This window comes from Carassius gibelio, chromosome A17, assembly GCF_023724105.1.
Source record: "Carassius gibelio isolate Cgi1373 ecotype wild population from Czech Republic chromosome A17, carGib1.2-hapl.c, whole genome shotgun sequence".
Lineage (NCBI taxonomy): Eukaryota > Metazoa > Chordata > Actinopteri > Cypriniformes > Cyprinidae > Carassius > Carassius gibelio.
Window position 1 is genome coordinate 7,044,580 of NC_068387.1, and position 16,225 is coordinate 7,060,804.

A 16,225-nucleotide genomic window follows, 5' to 3' on the forward strand; every position below is an offset into this window, starting at 1 on the left:
TTTTTTTGCTAATGTCATATCATTACAGACTGCATGATAGTGCCACAGCAGATGTCTGATCAGGGCGATAACTGCCGTAGACATTAATCCCCCCAATAATTAGAAATCGCTAAACCATTTTCTCAAATATTGCCTATTCAAGAGAGAGAGAGAGAGAGAGAGAGAGAGAGAGAGAGAGAGAGAGAGAGAGAGAGAGAGTGAAATGTAAGTGTATTCGCGTCTTTGCATTTCTCTTTTTAGAGTGAGTTTACTTAAAAACATTGTAAGAGCTAGACGACGATCGCTGATGACGTGTGACGTCATGTTAGTGATGTCCCAATCCTTAGGGGAAGGGGAAGGGCTATAAAATAGAATCGGGATTGGGCATTAGTCTGAAATTGCAATGTTTAGATCAATACATAAATAAATAAACAAGCATTTGAACAAACAAACATATGAATGAAGACATTACCATAAATTAGTTTTAAACTACTGACAAACATATACCACCCCCCCCCTCCCCACACACACACACACAGTAATAAGGGCATCAGTTTTAAGTACAGTATACGTAACACACCTAAATATCCTGTAACCTGCTGATATTCTCATTTCTCATTATATACATCTACAGGGAGAGGTAGTGTTCCCACGCAGACTGTGTATTTTAGTGCACTAATGCTGATGAACAGCAGTTCCTCTCATCACCTCTATTACACTAGAGACTTTCCCTCGCTCTGTCTGTGTGGCCTGCTGGAGTTGGGTGGTCTTTACCAGATTGGAGTTAAAAAAAAAAAGAAAAAAAGATCTGTTTTCCGATTATCTCGGAGACAAACATTTCCACTGTGTCTTCCTCCAGGACTGTTGTCCACTCAGACAGCTAAATGCAGACATATGGATCTCAATAGCTTTGTGTGGCTATAGCACTTTTATGAAGAGCCCTTAAGGTATTGTAATTCGACAAATGCTTTTCTACTCCTCTTTTTACTTTTTTTTCTCTCGTTCCTTTTTTTTCTTGTTCCTTTTTATCATCTGTCTGTGTCTGTTTTTTTTTTTTTTTTTTTTTGCATGTCTAGAGTCTCATGAGAATCGGATGGTAAAATTTACTTTTTTTTTAATGTATAAAATTTTACCATGCAAAAAATTCTTAATGTCCTAAAATAAAGCTTAACTGTTTTTTAACTATTCATCAATAATAATAATAATAATCATAATTAGTAATGTATAATTATAGTTATTTATAGTTTACACATGTATGCCAGAGTGTTATATATCCAAAAAAGAAAAGAAAAATATTTATGAATGTATTCATAATAAATATGTATATATTATGTATGTATTTTTTTTTTTTTTTTTTCTGTTAGTCAGCAGTGATTATTAACACAGTATTACTGTGTTTTTTTATTTATTTGTTTTTGTATTTTCCATTTTCAATATTTCATCTTCAGCATCATCTTAATTACTTTTTCATATTTTTTACTTGGTTATTCATTTTTTTTTTTGTCTATAATTTTAATAAATATTAAGTGTTAGTTATTTTATTACATTGACACACTAAACGAAAATGAGTTTTAGTTATCTATAATAAGTCAGTGGGTCAGTTAGTTTGTCTGTATTTTTTTTTTTTTGGTATTGGCTACACTTTATTGTAAGGCGTCTTTGTTACAATGCATTTATAGATTCACATACTGAGTAATATTAATTAACTACATGTACTTAATTTATGTTAGGGTTACGAATAGTGTTTGGCTTAGGGTATATGCATGTAATTAAGCATAGAGTTGTAAAACCTGAAAGAATTATCACATCTTTTAAAGAAGCAACATTGTATTTTATAAACCGCCTTGTTATGCCCACCCACTATTTTCTGTTCCCTAGCTTTCTTTGTCATGTTCTTCTCTGCACCTTTGCACTTTTTGCATTTCCATTCTTCATTTTGAATTTGGTTAGAAGAGGTTGAGTCACACTGTGTGCATGAAGACTAATATGCACATCCAAGGAAGGCGACAGAATCAGTGCTCTGTAGGGCACTTGTGAGTCACTCGTGGACCGACTTCAAATATGACGCACATTCTAAAACCCAATTACCAGAAAGGCTTTATGTGCACCTTCAACATGCTCAAAAAACCATATCCAAGCAACGCATTGTTTTTAAAATGACACTTTAACGATGTCACTGTTCTCTTAACCACCACAGAAGAAACAGCAGCTGCATGTTGTCCTCTAATTTTTTTTCAGGTGATTTGAATAGTGGACCGTGGTGGATTTCCATGTTCCCCGTTGATTGATTGTCCAATGAAGCCAAGCTTAATGAGCAGTTCTCACATCAGGCTGAATAGACTGCCAGTAATTTGTCATGAAAAAGAATGAGGGAGAAGTGGTGTGTTTGTTACCGCTGTAACCCTTTATAGTAAACCATTATATTTCATGTGGTTGTAGAACCAGCTCAGTTTCCTTTGGATGTAAACTGTTGATATTTAGTGGATAATCATTCAGGGAGTTCGGAGATGTGCTTCACACATCGTTAAGTTGGTCCACAAAACTGAGAAACCTTTTTGTTGATTTCTGTATAATAAAAGGATATTTCTTTGAGCGATGCGATCCATAAAGACAGATGATGAGTCTAGCGCAGGTTTAATGCTTTTGCTTAAGGGTGGGCCATAAATGTTTTATCTGCATAACAATGACTTCATAAGATTATGTTGTGAATGTTGTATTCTCAACTAGAGCGTCTTTAAAACACTCCATGTGCCACATTTGAATTGACTCAACCATATTTCATGGACATGTTTATTATATTTAGCACAGCACAATGCAAATTCTTTCAAGTTTTATGTTTCAATGTTGCCGAAATTGCTTCTCCTCAAGATTCAGCATGTCAAAGTTGATTAGAACTTTGAAAATCTTTGAAAAGTGAAAATCTTCAAAATGTTCTTGACTATGTGGCATATGAATTTGAAGGGCAACACAGACAATGTTGACAGTAAATATGTTCTATATGTCTTCCTGTGAGTATGAGAACGTATTTGAAAGTAAAAGCATGTGACTGTCTGCATGACTGATGTTCCCAAAAAAATCTGTTTATTATTTTAATATTGATCTGTAGTTTAGAGCTGAAGATCTTTGCCCGAACGGTCAGTTTTGGGTTATATCATCTTATGCGGGCTCGGGCCGGACTCGGGCTTGCGCTCCGGTTTGTGAGGTAAACGAGAGGTCATGTGATGCATTTCGATTAGCGCGGGAAAGATGCGAAAAAGGATGCTGAGTAGGTGTCACGGAGGCTTGCCTCTGACGATTACATTTTGGTTGCACCAGCAACTAAAGAATAGTCTGAGTTGTGGAAAAGTTTTGACCATGTTTATAATGAGAATAATGAGTGAATAATGAGGCACCATCAGTGAGCGGAGGAAAAAACATGTAGGCTTAGCCTAATCTCTGTGAGTAAAGGTTTTTTTCAAATGATAAATATTCATTGAGTCTTAAATGTATAATTTGGACAGGGTATTTATGCTAATGCATTATTATTAACGCTTGGCATTATTCTTCTATTAAACGTCAGCTGCTAGTGGTGAAGCAAATCTTAATTTCGTTATTGCCAAATAACCATCTTAATTTAAAATTGTATCTTAATTTAATTTGTTAAAAAAAGACTCGTTTTTATTGGTGCGTTGGTCTATTTATAGGCTAAATGAGCCTATGTCTATTTAGAGTGCTGAGATGTTACGATGTTACAGAGGACTTCTTTATTCCAACTTCCAAGTGGCCTAGTCTACATTAGTTATGAATAAATTATGTTAAAACATGTATAAATGACTAATTGTTGACAAAAGGCAAAAGAGCTGTGTGCGAGCGAACATTTTAATAATGTCGGGCTGTAAACGGGTTCGGCTTTTAAAAAGCTGTCAATCAAAATCTACTCGTCGGGCTCGGGCCAAAACCTGTCGGGCGCGGGTCCTGTCAGGCCTAACTTTTATGGCCGATTACAGCTCTACTGTAGTGTCTCACTCTAAATCTCTTTAACCACATGAACTGCAGTGGTTCCTCTGTTTTAGTAATAGCTACCTGTCCATGGGATTTATCCCAGTGTTAATATTGAACTGGTAAATCTTAATATTGTTTGTGAAGGTCAGGGATGACACCATCTTGGCCTTTTTGGTTTGCTCATTGTGCGTATATTTGCATTTTAAGGGGTCTTTGGGGACAGCGTGTCGTAAACACTCCAATAGATGCTGCTTCTTTGTGTGGGCCTTGTGTACAGAACAAATTATTTTTATGCTTTTGTTTCTGTGGTGTCAAACATTATACACATTCCCCGTTTTACATGATTTATACAATGCTGAACAATTGTGGCCTGCAAACTCAAGGTATTTAAATAAAGTCAGTATATTAAATGTAATTCCACATAGTCCTGGGCTATAAACAATGTTATATTGAAGTCGCTATCAAATTTAAGTTGATGACATTATGCTCTGGACATTTTTACTCAATATCGATTAATCTAACAATAGAAATAAATATGACACACATTTAGTAGGGCTGAGTATCGAGTCGTGTGTAGTGCGAAATGAAAACGATACTCGTCCATACTGGCATATCCACTACATTTCAGAATAGATGTCCATCCACACTACACGACCAAAAACGCGAGTTGCTTGACCATTCATGCACACCATAGACTGTATTAAAACATGGACATAAATATACACATAAAAGAGCACAGTATCTACAGATGCACTTATACTGATCACATTATTTAAGGAAAAGTTCAAGTTTGTTCATCTTTGCAATTCATTCTTTCACTGACATTTAATTATTGTGTATTTTGATATCATGTTATCTATATAGAAGTCTACCATTAAAGTCTGCCTTTTAGACGTTTGCTTTTCATACTCTCTCAGCCTCCAAGAAGAGTTAAAATAAGATGCACTCGTGTTTTTCTTCATTCTACATTCCACCAGCACCACTGCCACATCCTAAACAAAGATAGGCCAATACACTGGTCTGAGAGAACATTTTTGGACTTTGTATCTTTACACCAAATCGTGTTTGGGGCATTACAGTCTGTTCCAAAAGTACTGGCTCTCGGTTATGAATTAGCCTCTAAACACATTTCATTAATGAACACTTGAGCCCATGAAGGTCTGTGAATATGATGGCTTAATGAAAGCCCTCATTCCAAACTGCTTTCCAAGAGATGAAAGGTTAAAGCTGCTTCTCTTGTGTGGCCTATTTCTTGTTCCTTTAAGTGCCTTAGATAAAGTTTTTTTTTTTTAGGTCTTGTTAGATGTCTGTAGTCCTGTGCCAAGGCTGGGCACTTTCCCATGGTTTCACAAGATTAACATTTTGCTGGAACTCAGACAGGCTTCAAAGACTACATATTGGCTGGAATTAAATAATGTGATTTTTGCATTTAGTATCTGGTATATTTTTGGTAAACTTTAGTTTTTATTTGTTTACTTTTGGTGTGATACTTGTCCTGGACCAGCTAAACTACGGACAAGGATGATAAATCATATCATGTGGCTAATTGAGAAGAGGTGTGATATTGTTTTTTCAGAGCCATCAGACTTATGATTTGCATCTGGCTGATGATAAAATTGGCTTTCTTTGAGAGAGGAATCCGAGCCATATCTAGAAATCGAAATATCATATAGACAGGCCATCAAGTGAGTAAGTAAGTAAATTGTATTTTTATAACACATTTAATTATGGCAGTTGGTTCCAAGGCTAGTTCACTCTTAGTTTTTAACCTGGAACGAGGGACAGATGAAAGAGCCCTGTCAGAAGATCTTAAAAGTCTGATAGATGACTTGGGGGTAAGAAGTTCTTTGAGACTAGATTAGATGAAGCTTTATAGTTAAGAACTTCAAAAACAAAATCTTAAACTGAATTCTTAAAATGGACTGGGTGCAAATAAAGCGAAGCCAAAATTGGAGTGACATGGTTATATTTCTTTGCCATGGTCAGCAGCCTTGAAGTTGCATTATGTACCATCTGGAGGCATGCAAGCGATGACTGAGGAAGAACCAAATACAGTGAATTGCAGTAATCTAGACGTGAGGTAATAAAAGCATGAATAACCTTCTCCAAATCTTAAAAAGACAAACATGATTTAAGTTTGGAAATGATCCACAATTGATAAAAAAACTGTTCTTAATAGAATTTACTTGCTTGGATAAACATAATTCAGAGTCGAGGGTAACACCAAGGTCCCTAACCTGAGGGGAAATGATTGCCCAATTCCTTAATGAGACCTGACCTCAATTTTTGGGACCAACAATTATTTATATACAATTATAACAGTGTCATCAAGTAGTATCAATGCATCAACTTTTCATTAAAGGTACTATATCTTGTGCATTTTGCCCATATTCACTGAAATTTGTCAACCAGGATTATTTATGCGAATGTAAGTGCATTAGCAGGTAGTTGTGAATTGCTAGTGTATTATATATAAGACAAGGAGATTACTGCAGCCAGGGATGAGGCCGAAAGCAGCATGTCTAGTACAAGAAGCCTTTGACTTTATTTGAATTTTATTAACAACCGTGTCAGTCTTCGACGCACATTCACAAGAGTACCACGACGCATGTGTGTGCATTTATGTGCTTGTTAACAAGTTACAGCGCCATCCATGTTCTATGTTAGAACACCGGCTCCTGCGTCAGCAGCACCACACCCAAACGGTGTGGTACTCTCTTGAACGTGCATCGCAGACTGCCACAGAAGAGAAGAAAATGTTGAATAAAGTATTTATTTTTGTTGGTTGAACCACTGATGTCCCATGGACTATTTTACCGATGACCTTACTACCTCTCTGGGTCCAGGAATGTGTCTGTATTTCCGTCTATGCATGGTCAGAAAGCTCTCGGAATTCATCAAAAATATCTTAATTTGTGTTCTGAAGATGAACCAAGGTCTTACAGGTTTGGAATGACATGAGAGTAAGTTATTAATTACATAGTTTTCGTTGTTGGTTGAACTATCCCTTTAATTATAGGCTAATTCATGTAAAGCTTCTTCTGCAATTACTGATTGCAGCGTTATGAACCTTTAACATGTAGCTCTTAAAGAGATATTCACACTGACAGCTATTTGCAGTGATAACCTGAAGTCAGTCATTTTCAGTGAGAGTTGGCAATATGAGTTGATAAAAGTGACCGCAATCAGTGCGGATGTGTTAAAGATTTAACTTTATGGAAATGAGAGGTAACTCAATTTGACAAATACCAATAGAAGTGCTACGTGTGTGGTCTCGCTTGCATAAAATACTGTTATATAGGCAAGAAGGAGAGCTTAATGGTAACTGGGAGTATTTGTCCTATTCTTTATTATTTTATTCTGTGTGATGATAAGAAAATATGTGTGGAAAATACTGAAGTTGTCTGCATCATATCATAAACATCAAGCTCAAAGTCAGTGGCTCCCCAAGAAAAGTTTAATTCTGACAGATAGATACATAGATAGATAGATAGATAGATAGATAGATAGATAGATAGATAGATAGATAGATAGATGTGTTCCCTCAACGCCACACCACTCTCTGGAAAGTATTTAGCATAACAATGCTTAAGCATCTGTTATCTTTCCAGAACTTTTCCAAGAAAACTTTGACTTATGGGATTTATGATACATTTAACATTGTAATGTATGATACATTAAGCCTCTCTCTCTGCATCTGCTGTGTTCAGCGAGCGCAGAGAAGAGCAGCACGTTCGTAAAAAAATAAAAAAAAAAATAAAAAAAAAAATAATTATGTTGCTTCTAACTGTATTTTACAAGCAAGTATAGCCGACATCAGTCACATCACAACCACTGACTTTACAATATGTTTATTTGATTTCATTAGTGCAGATTAATGTTTGAGAGCTGGTTATGTAGTCTTAATGGACCGCGTTTCAGTCATTATAATATTCATTATGCTGTCTGACAGAAACATAAAAATATAGTAATAAAAACTATAATATTGAGAATTAAATTAAATGGCTGAATTAAATGCAGTATGTGAGCATAGGGAGACAATATAATACGACACACTTACGACATAAATATGTTAATTAGCGCATGACGCCACAAATTAAAATGTTTCAAAACACCCCCCCCCCCCCCCCCCCGTTTTTTGTCAGACATCACACCCTGCTTAGGACTGACAGCTTTCATTAGCCAAGGTTCGCCCATGAGGCCCATTCGACCGTAATTTCAAACAACAAATAACAGTTTGTTTTGTTCAGTGTCATTTTTGTTTCCAGGAGGATTGTTAAAGAACACGTCACACATTTCTCCCAGAAAACCTGTATATTTCAACCACTCCAATGACGACTTTGACACTACTGAAGTGTTTCCACTTGTCCCATATGCAGTGGATGTTTAGCCAACGGTGATGTCTGAGGCTGAAACTACAGTGCATGTGGCATACCAATTGACGAATGGGGATAGCACTTTGATAGACGAATCTACTTAGAGTGTAAACTAAACGAGCTGATGCATATTGGCATGCAATTATTGGCTGTCTCCCTCCACCCTCAAAGTCCAGGTTGCCACTATTGCTGCATACCAGGACCCTGTGAATCGGAGGTCTTTAGGTAAGAATGACCATTATCCCCCTTACACTGTTTACTAGGTGATCTATCAACTCTCAATCAGGAAATAACAAAAAAAAAAGGATGCTCCTTGTAGCCTAAGCCATCACCAAGAAAACTATCTTCTTGAACTGGAAATCCCGAAGCACTTTTCACATAACACACTGGATAAATTTGCTCATAGACTACATCTCCCTAGAATATTTTACACCTCATTACAACTGTATATCGGAACCTCAACACTCCAGATCAGACCTCATCCAACTATTACAAATCTGACACACTAATCCCGATTAATTATGTATTCATTGTGAGTATTTTCATTATTATAATTATTATTGACATTATGGTTATTAATATTTTAAATATCATAGAAACATTTAACAGTGAAGGAATGATGGCGATGTGATGATAATTTGCTTGATATAAGGGTGGTAATGGTATAACGTATATATTAAATGATATATTAAGAAAAAAAATAGGAGAGGTGTGGTATGTGGTGGGTGCATGTAACACGTGTGTGTATTATTATTATTATTATTATTATTGATTCTCGTAAGTGTATAGTCCACCGTACAGCCTTAGAGCCTGTGTTTCCCCGGCAGACTTTTGCCTTTCCAAGAGGGTTTTAGTCACCTCACATTTCTCCATATACACCTTAACGGATGCTATATGTGTATTTGCTCCCGAAAACTCCTTCGGGAAGAATGGTGCTTCCGCAGCATCCCTTTTCCAAACAGAAAGGGTATGTTCTCCGAGTGTTATCCAATCTCACCATTGAGGTAGTGCTTTGACAATGGTGAGTGGAACTACTTGTTCCGAGCCCTGGCCTACAACTAATAGGGGTACAGGCAGCTCGCACAGGGCACTGAAAGGGGCAGCACCCATGGAGGGATCACAATTCATCATTGCCACAGTTGATGTTTACCGCGGCTGAGCTGCAGGGTCTCCGGTTCGGCTCCTCAGTGAAAACCTGGTATGCATTGCACCTGCTGCCTTCTTATACTCACCCTGTGATCAGCGGCAGCTGGATGCAAAAACTTGTCCTGTCTGGGTAGTTTGTTTACTAGCGTGCAGAACAACCACCCAAATAAAGCATTACAATAATCTAACCTTGAGGTCATAAATGCGTGGATTAAAATTTCTGCATTTGACATTGAGAGCATAGGCCGTAATTTAGATATATTTTTGAGATTGAAAATATCAGTTTTACAAATGCTAGAAACGTGGCTTTCTAAGCAAAGATTGTGATAAAATAGCACACCTAGGTTCCTAACTGATGACGAAGAATTAACAGAGCAGCCATCAAGTCTTAGACAGTGTTCTAGGTTATTACATGCAGAGTTTTTAGGTCCTATAATTAACACCTCTGTTTTTTTTTTTTTTTTTTTTTTTCAGAATTAAGCATTAAGAAATTACTCGTCATCCAGTTTTTTATATCGACTATGCATTCCATTAGGTTTTCAAATTAGTGTGTTTCACCGGGCCGCAAAGAAATATAGAGCTGAGTATCATCAGCATAACAGTGAAAGCTAACACCATGATATCTCCCAAGGGTAACATATGAAGCGGCCCTAGAGTAGCGGCCCTAATACTGAGCCTTGAGGTGCTCCATACTGCACTTGTGATTGATATGATACCTCTTCATTAACTGCTACGAACTGATAGCAGTCATATAAGTATGATTTAAACCATCATACTTATACTCATACTTATATAAACCATCATACCTAATGCACTTCCATTAATGCCAACAAAGTGTTCAAGTCTAATGTGACGTCTCCAATCCCTCCTTCAGAGAACGATGGTTACTATACGTAACCGAAACTTTCTTTTTAAAACACACTAGACTTGCTTATTGTGTGCATTTTTAGCACTTTTTAATGAAATCATGAATTTCAAATGTTCACACAAAGAAAGAAGCCGTAACTTTTGTTCTCGCTATTGCCGCCTGGTGAAAAAAAAAAAAAAAAAACCCTAAGTTGAAATCCATCTTACTCTCAATGTGCCCTTTGCATCTGCTGTTTGTACATTCATAGAATAATGCTCACCTGTGTTTTGTGCTTTGTGCTCTGCTTACTAAAAAGCAACTGTATGTTTGTCCTTGCATCACAAAGCATTACAATGCTTTTTGGAAGGAATAGCTGGATTTACTCAAATCGCAGAATTTGGTATTGGTTTTAGGTATAGGTATAGGGTCGCACCAGAATTGGTATAGGCTCGAACTGTACTGAGAAATGACAGATCGGAGATTATTTACCCAATCTCAGCTCGGCGAGAAAATAACTTTTTTTTTGCTCAAAATGTGTCTGTTTGTACAATGTGTGTGTGTCCCTGACAGGATTTTGGTTGGGGATTGAGTTGGAAAAGCCGAGCGGAAAGAATAACGGATCAGTTGGAGGAGTACGATACTTCAGCTGTCCTCCTAAACATAAAGTCTTCGCCCAACCCTCACGAGTGTGCCATCTTACTTCTGGTGTCTTGTTGACTTTTAGTATGATTGTTTCTAGCCGACTGTGTCTTTGATTGTTGGATGGACATTTCGACCTTTCTGTACTGAAGCATTATTAAGATTGTGCATCGACATTTGCAAGTCATTTCTGCATGGAGACATAACGGCGCCCACAGAAATTAACTGTGCTGCCCTTGTGCTGAAAAGGCATTTCAAATTAGATCCCAAGCTGAGATCTCAGATAAAATTACTGGACATTGTTCACATAATCAGCTTTTTTTTAGATGAATAACACATCAGCACTATATAAATATGCTGTGCCCTCTTATTTCTTTCTTTATTTTTTGCAAGAAACACACTTAACATATTTTTAGTATTCATATTTTTTGATTAAAATCAAGTCTCTTTTTCTTTTAGTCAATTTATTTTTCTTTAGTCAGTCTTCCGTTATGGCTCTAATTCTTCCCATCACCAACGATCTGTACTCCATTTTTTATATTGTTATATATATACTTAATTCAGAACCATTCACCTATGGCTTACTCTTCTCTTTCTTTCTCATTGTATTTCTGTAAAGCAGCTGACTGTCTGATAAGCACATTGTTCATCGGGGCAGCCACAGCTGGACCAATAGAGATTTTAACCACTAAATTTAACACACTTTTTTCGTTTTGTCAGAAACATTTTAAGTCATTCTGAAATCATAATATTTAATTTCGTAATGCATGTTCCTTGTCTTACATAAACTTAGTAGCCAAAAATGAACATTCTCTCATCATTTACTTATCCTAATGCCATCACAGATTCTTCACAGATCACAGATTCATCCACATCAACGCACAATAGTGTTCTGTTTATTAAAAGTGCAGGCTGTAGTTATTTCACCTGTCTCTTTAAATAATCCAGTTCTTTGAAGATGGGTGTATTCTTATTGGCTGTCAATGTTATTATCGTTTATCAGATGGGGAAAACTTAAAACTGTCTTAAATTGATTCCAAATGATATTGTTCTTCTGTGTTGTTACTGTTATAGATGATGTGGACCTCTTTGAATTAGAAGGCTTATTAAAACTTAAAGTAAATGGTGCTGGTAGTTTTTCAGGAGAGGAATAGTCTTCAGCAATTACTTCAAACTTCTATTTAAGTCTGACACTTTTCCTGTACAGAATAACCATGATTCACGATCCAATCAGTTCCCAATAGACTATTTGATTCTGAAATACATTGCATTATGGAAGTAAAATGGGTTTCGATTGCCATTTCATGTTGACTTTAAAGATTGAATTCAAAGATTTTATCAGTCCGTGTTTTTTTCTTAGTTTTTTTTTTTTTTTCTGTCCTAACGTGTAAAAGATTGTGATTTTTTTTCCTGCTTACATATTTACGTCAGATTGTTTATGACAGTTCTGACAAGGATTTGTCAAAATAAACCCATGTGACAGTCACTGTTTCGAAGCGATAAATTTGTTGTTTGACAGCTAACAGAGTATACGCAAGGGTAAAATAATGTGTCTTGACAGTTTTCTGAGAAAGCATCAGTTGTAAAAAAGTGCAATGGAAGAAGTAATACTGAACGTTCACTTTGTTTTAACTAGCAGGATTCATGGCTCAGTGGACTGTCTGTCAGAGCTGTCCTCGTCTCGGATGAACTATTCCTTCACAGGTGAGCCATTCCGGGTTGTCTGCTGTCTGATTCCCTCTCCTCTGTCAAATCTTTTAAGACTGAAGACAGTTGAGAGATTCCTTTTTCAAATAAAACTGCACATTTTCAGATATTTAGTCACTTTTCAATGGATGTTTGTGTTTGTTGTTATAAGGAGTTCGATGCACTCTCAGCACTTCTTCCGCCATCGCCACACAGAGAGAGCCAAGATGCAAAAGCCAAGCAAGCAGGTGGGAATAATGTTCAAGATAAGTCATCATTTTCTGACCTCATTTTCATGATTGATTTCTGCGATAATTGGCAACACCAGCTGCAGGATAGCCAGATCTTATTAGACCAAAATCTAAAGAAGCTGAATCTCAAGAATTTCGAAATAGGCACTTTCTTTTTAATTTTCCACTAAATTTAAATACATTAAATATAAAACTGAAGTAAATAATAAAAAAAATATTTTTTTTTATATTTATATATATATATATATATATTAATTATGTACATTAATTACCTATAATTAGTGATGTACCAAAATATTTTTAGAGAAAATTAGTTTTAATTTAGCCAGAACCAAAACATAAAATGTTTTTTTCTTTATTTCTTTAATTTTAAATAAGATTTAATAATCAATTAATGAATCAAATTAATGTAATAATCAACAAACTAATTCTAATAATAAACACACAATAAATAAATATTTATATTTACATCTTATTTACATTTTGCACAGAATGTAGTTTAATAATTTAATTTACCTTTTGCACAAACTTTTTTTAAATATGTTTTAAATGGAATCCAATTTCTGCCACAAAAAAAAAAAAAAAAAAAAATATATATATATATATATTTGTAGTTGCATCTTTATCTCACTTTTTTTCTGACTTTAGAACTAACAATTTCTATCTTTCTATCTAATTTATATCTATTCTATCAATTTCTATGCAAATCTAAATTGCAATTTTAGATCTCGCAGTTCAGACTTTTTCATATCATATATTATTTTTATCATTATTCATATCATACAGAATCTAATAGCTCAGACTGAAGTAACCAAGCACAAAGCTTATTGCGATTATTGTAGTATTGTATTTGTAGTTGCACTACAAGTATGCATCAAATGAAAACAGCTTAGACAGCTTAAAAGATCTTGGTTTATCAAAATTAAAATTAAGAACTAGAAATTGATATTGTCAGCCCAGACGTAGCATCCACACAGCTAACTAGTTTACTTATCCACGGACGCAGACACAGTCTAAAACATGCCAACAGAGAAGCAATAATTTAAATGTCATTTAGTGATTTCAGCCCTCTAAATTTTCAGATGAATGTTTTAAGTTGCCAGAATTTTGGTGCATGCTGCTTGCTTTATACTGGTTTACTTCCTTTTTCCTGTCATGTGGTTGATAACGTGACAGGCAGACCTATGTACATTTTAAAGACATACACACATCAATAATTAAGAGGATTAAAATGGCTAAGACAACATGTAAAACCATTAAAACTCGAATAGATAGATAGATAGATAGATAGATAGATAGATAGATAGATAGATAGATAGATAGATAGATAGATATAAAACCATCTTAATATATACTGAGCGGTGAAAACATGTCTTTGTGTGACAGTGTCACACAGTAGTATTAATTAGTTTCTTGTATCCCATTCTCAAATTCTCTATCTTCTGTTGTCGCCTCTCAGGAACCGTTGCAGTAATTTGCGGTGACGCTGGAGCACAGTTAGCGCTGGCCGGGGTACATCAATGGCAAACAGCAGTGCTGGCCCAGGGCCTAACCGAGTGGGTGGCACCTCCAGTTCCTCTGGCTCAGATGGCATTGCCAAACTCCACCTGGGCATGCAGGTCTTGCTAATTAGTGCCAATGAGATGGGCACCCTCAGCTACATTGGCACAGCTGACTTTACCCCTGGCCTCTGGCTGGGCCTCGAGCTGCGAAGCCCAAAAGAAAAAAAAAAAACGACGGTTCTGTGGGCAGCCGATGCTACTTCAGCTGTCGATCTGGCCACGGGGTTCTGGTGCCTGACCCTGCCGGGTCACATACCGCGGTATCAACGGAGCCAAGCTGGTGATGAAAGCAGCTGAGACCGACTCGAATTGAAACATGGGCTTCCCATCTCTCCACTCATCTGGCTTTCGGTTCATTTTGTTACCTTTGGTTTGTTCTGAGATCTCAGCCAACCTGAGGAGACATTTTCTAACTGCACTAACGCTCATATGTTCACTGCTGATAAACTGTTTACTTCATTTTCAAAACTAACTGAATACTGTGTGGAAATGAATATTCCATTGTAATTATTCTTTAAAGGTATTCATTTTAAAGTTTGAATTCAGATGAATTCAGAAGTTAGCAGTAGCTGTCTCTGAAGGCTTTAATAAATGTGGATGAAGACAATGCCTTGGATAGTAGGATTGAAGAAGTTCAGACAATTTATTAACATCAGTAACTGTGATTATATCAGCTCTTAAAATCCCCTCAGAAGTTCTCTCACAAGAATGAAGCATCGCTTAGAGTTTGTCTACTCTTGTCAGCAGGTGTGAGTCCCTTAAAAATATGGCTCTTACATTCAGAAATCACAAGATTATGTTCTTACTACATCCATATATTTTATTTTTATGTGAGAGTGGTTGTGATTAAATAATATGCACTTTAATATTATCATAATCCAAGATCTAATCAGCTCAGATAATCAAAACTTGATTGTACTTGATTGTTCCACAGATATGATAACAGTTTTTGCTGCTGACATACTTAATCAGGTTTTTATTTCCCTTGTAATAAAGATTTACTCTTGACTGAAAGATCCCTGATAGAAGTCAGTTTTATAAAGTTATTCAAAGACAATACACAGACCAAAAAATTAAGGCTAAATCAGGATCTGAAGACCTATAGTTAATATTTAGTTTAAATATCAAAAGCATATTTGTTGTTATGTGACTCCTTTATACAGAACATGTTAGTATTTTTCATACTTTGAAGATCATACAAGCAAAGTCAGCATTTTCTATATTTACATTAGATAAGAAAAATCCTAATGAGAAAAGACTGTATTATATTTTTTACGTGTGTTTAATTGAGGTTTAATATTGATTTGCTTATTGAATGATTGCATTCATTTTAGCAGAAATGTGTCACGCTGTCAGTCTCTGTTTTCCTGGGTGTTCCCTAGTGAGCTCACTTCTCCTTAGGCACTTTAAATCCGCTAGTATGGTCCTGTCTTCACAGTAATTGCACTCCAATTAAGTGCACAGGTGCAGACAATCCTTTGTCATTAGTCTCCCAATTTATATCTGTCCTTCTCTGTTGTCTGTATGGAGTCCTTACCCTATGTGTCATATGTTCTTGTCCCCCGAGACTTACCCCTGCTTTCTCGTTCCTCCGAGTTTGTTCATTCCGTCTCATCCGGTTTCCTCTTTTGTTTTGTTTTGTTTATCTCTCAAGACTGTTTATTTTGTATTTACAATTTTTGTTATTAAAACATACTTTGCATTTGGATCTACCCTCTCCTTGTGTTTCCCTAAACACCAACCGTCACTCCATAAGGA

General features: G+C 36.0%; 1 long non-coding RNA gene and 1 pseudogene across 1 annotated transcript; both read left to right on the forward strand.

Moving 5' to 3' along the window:
* LOC128031593 (CAP-Gly domain-containing linker protein 4-like) overlaps positions 1-11,046 on the forward strand; it is a 31,135-nt pseudogene extending 20,089 nt beyond the window's left edge.
* A 1,556-nt stretch (positions 11,047-12,602) lies between these two features.
* LOC128031520 (uncharacterized) lies at positions 12,603-15,481 on the forward strand. The gene is made up of 3 exons (XR_008188109.1): positions 12,603-12,672; positions 12,827-12,902; positions 14,365-15,481. It is a non-coding gene; the product is annotated as an uncharacterized LOC128031520 (long non-coding RNA).
* The last annotated feature ends 744 nt before the right edge of the window (positions 15,482-16,225 follow it).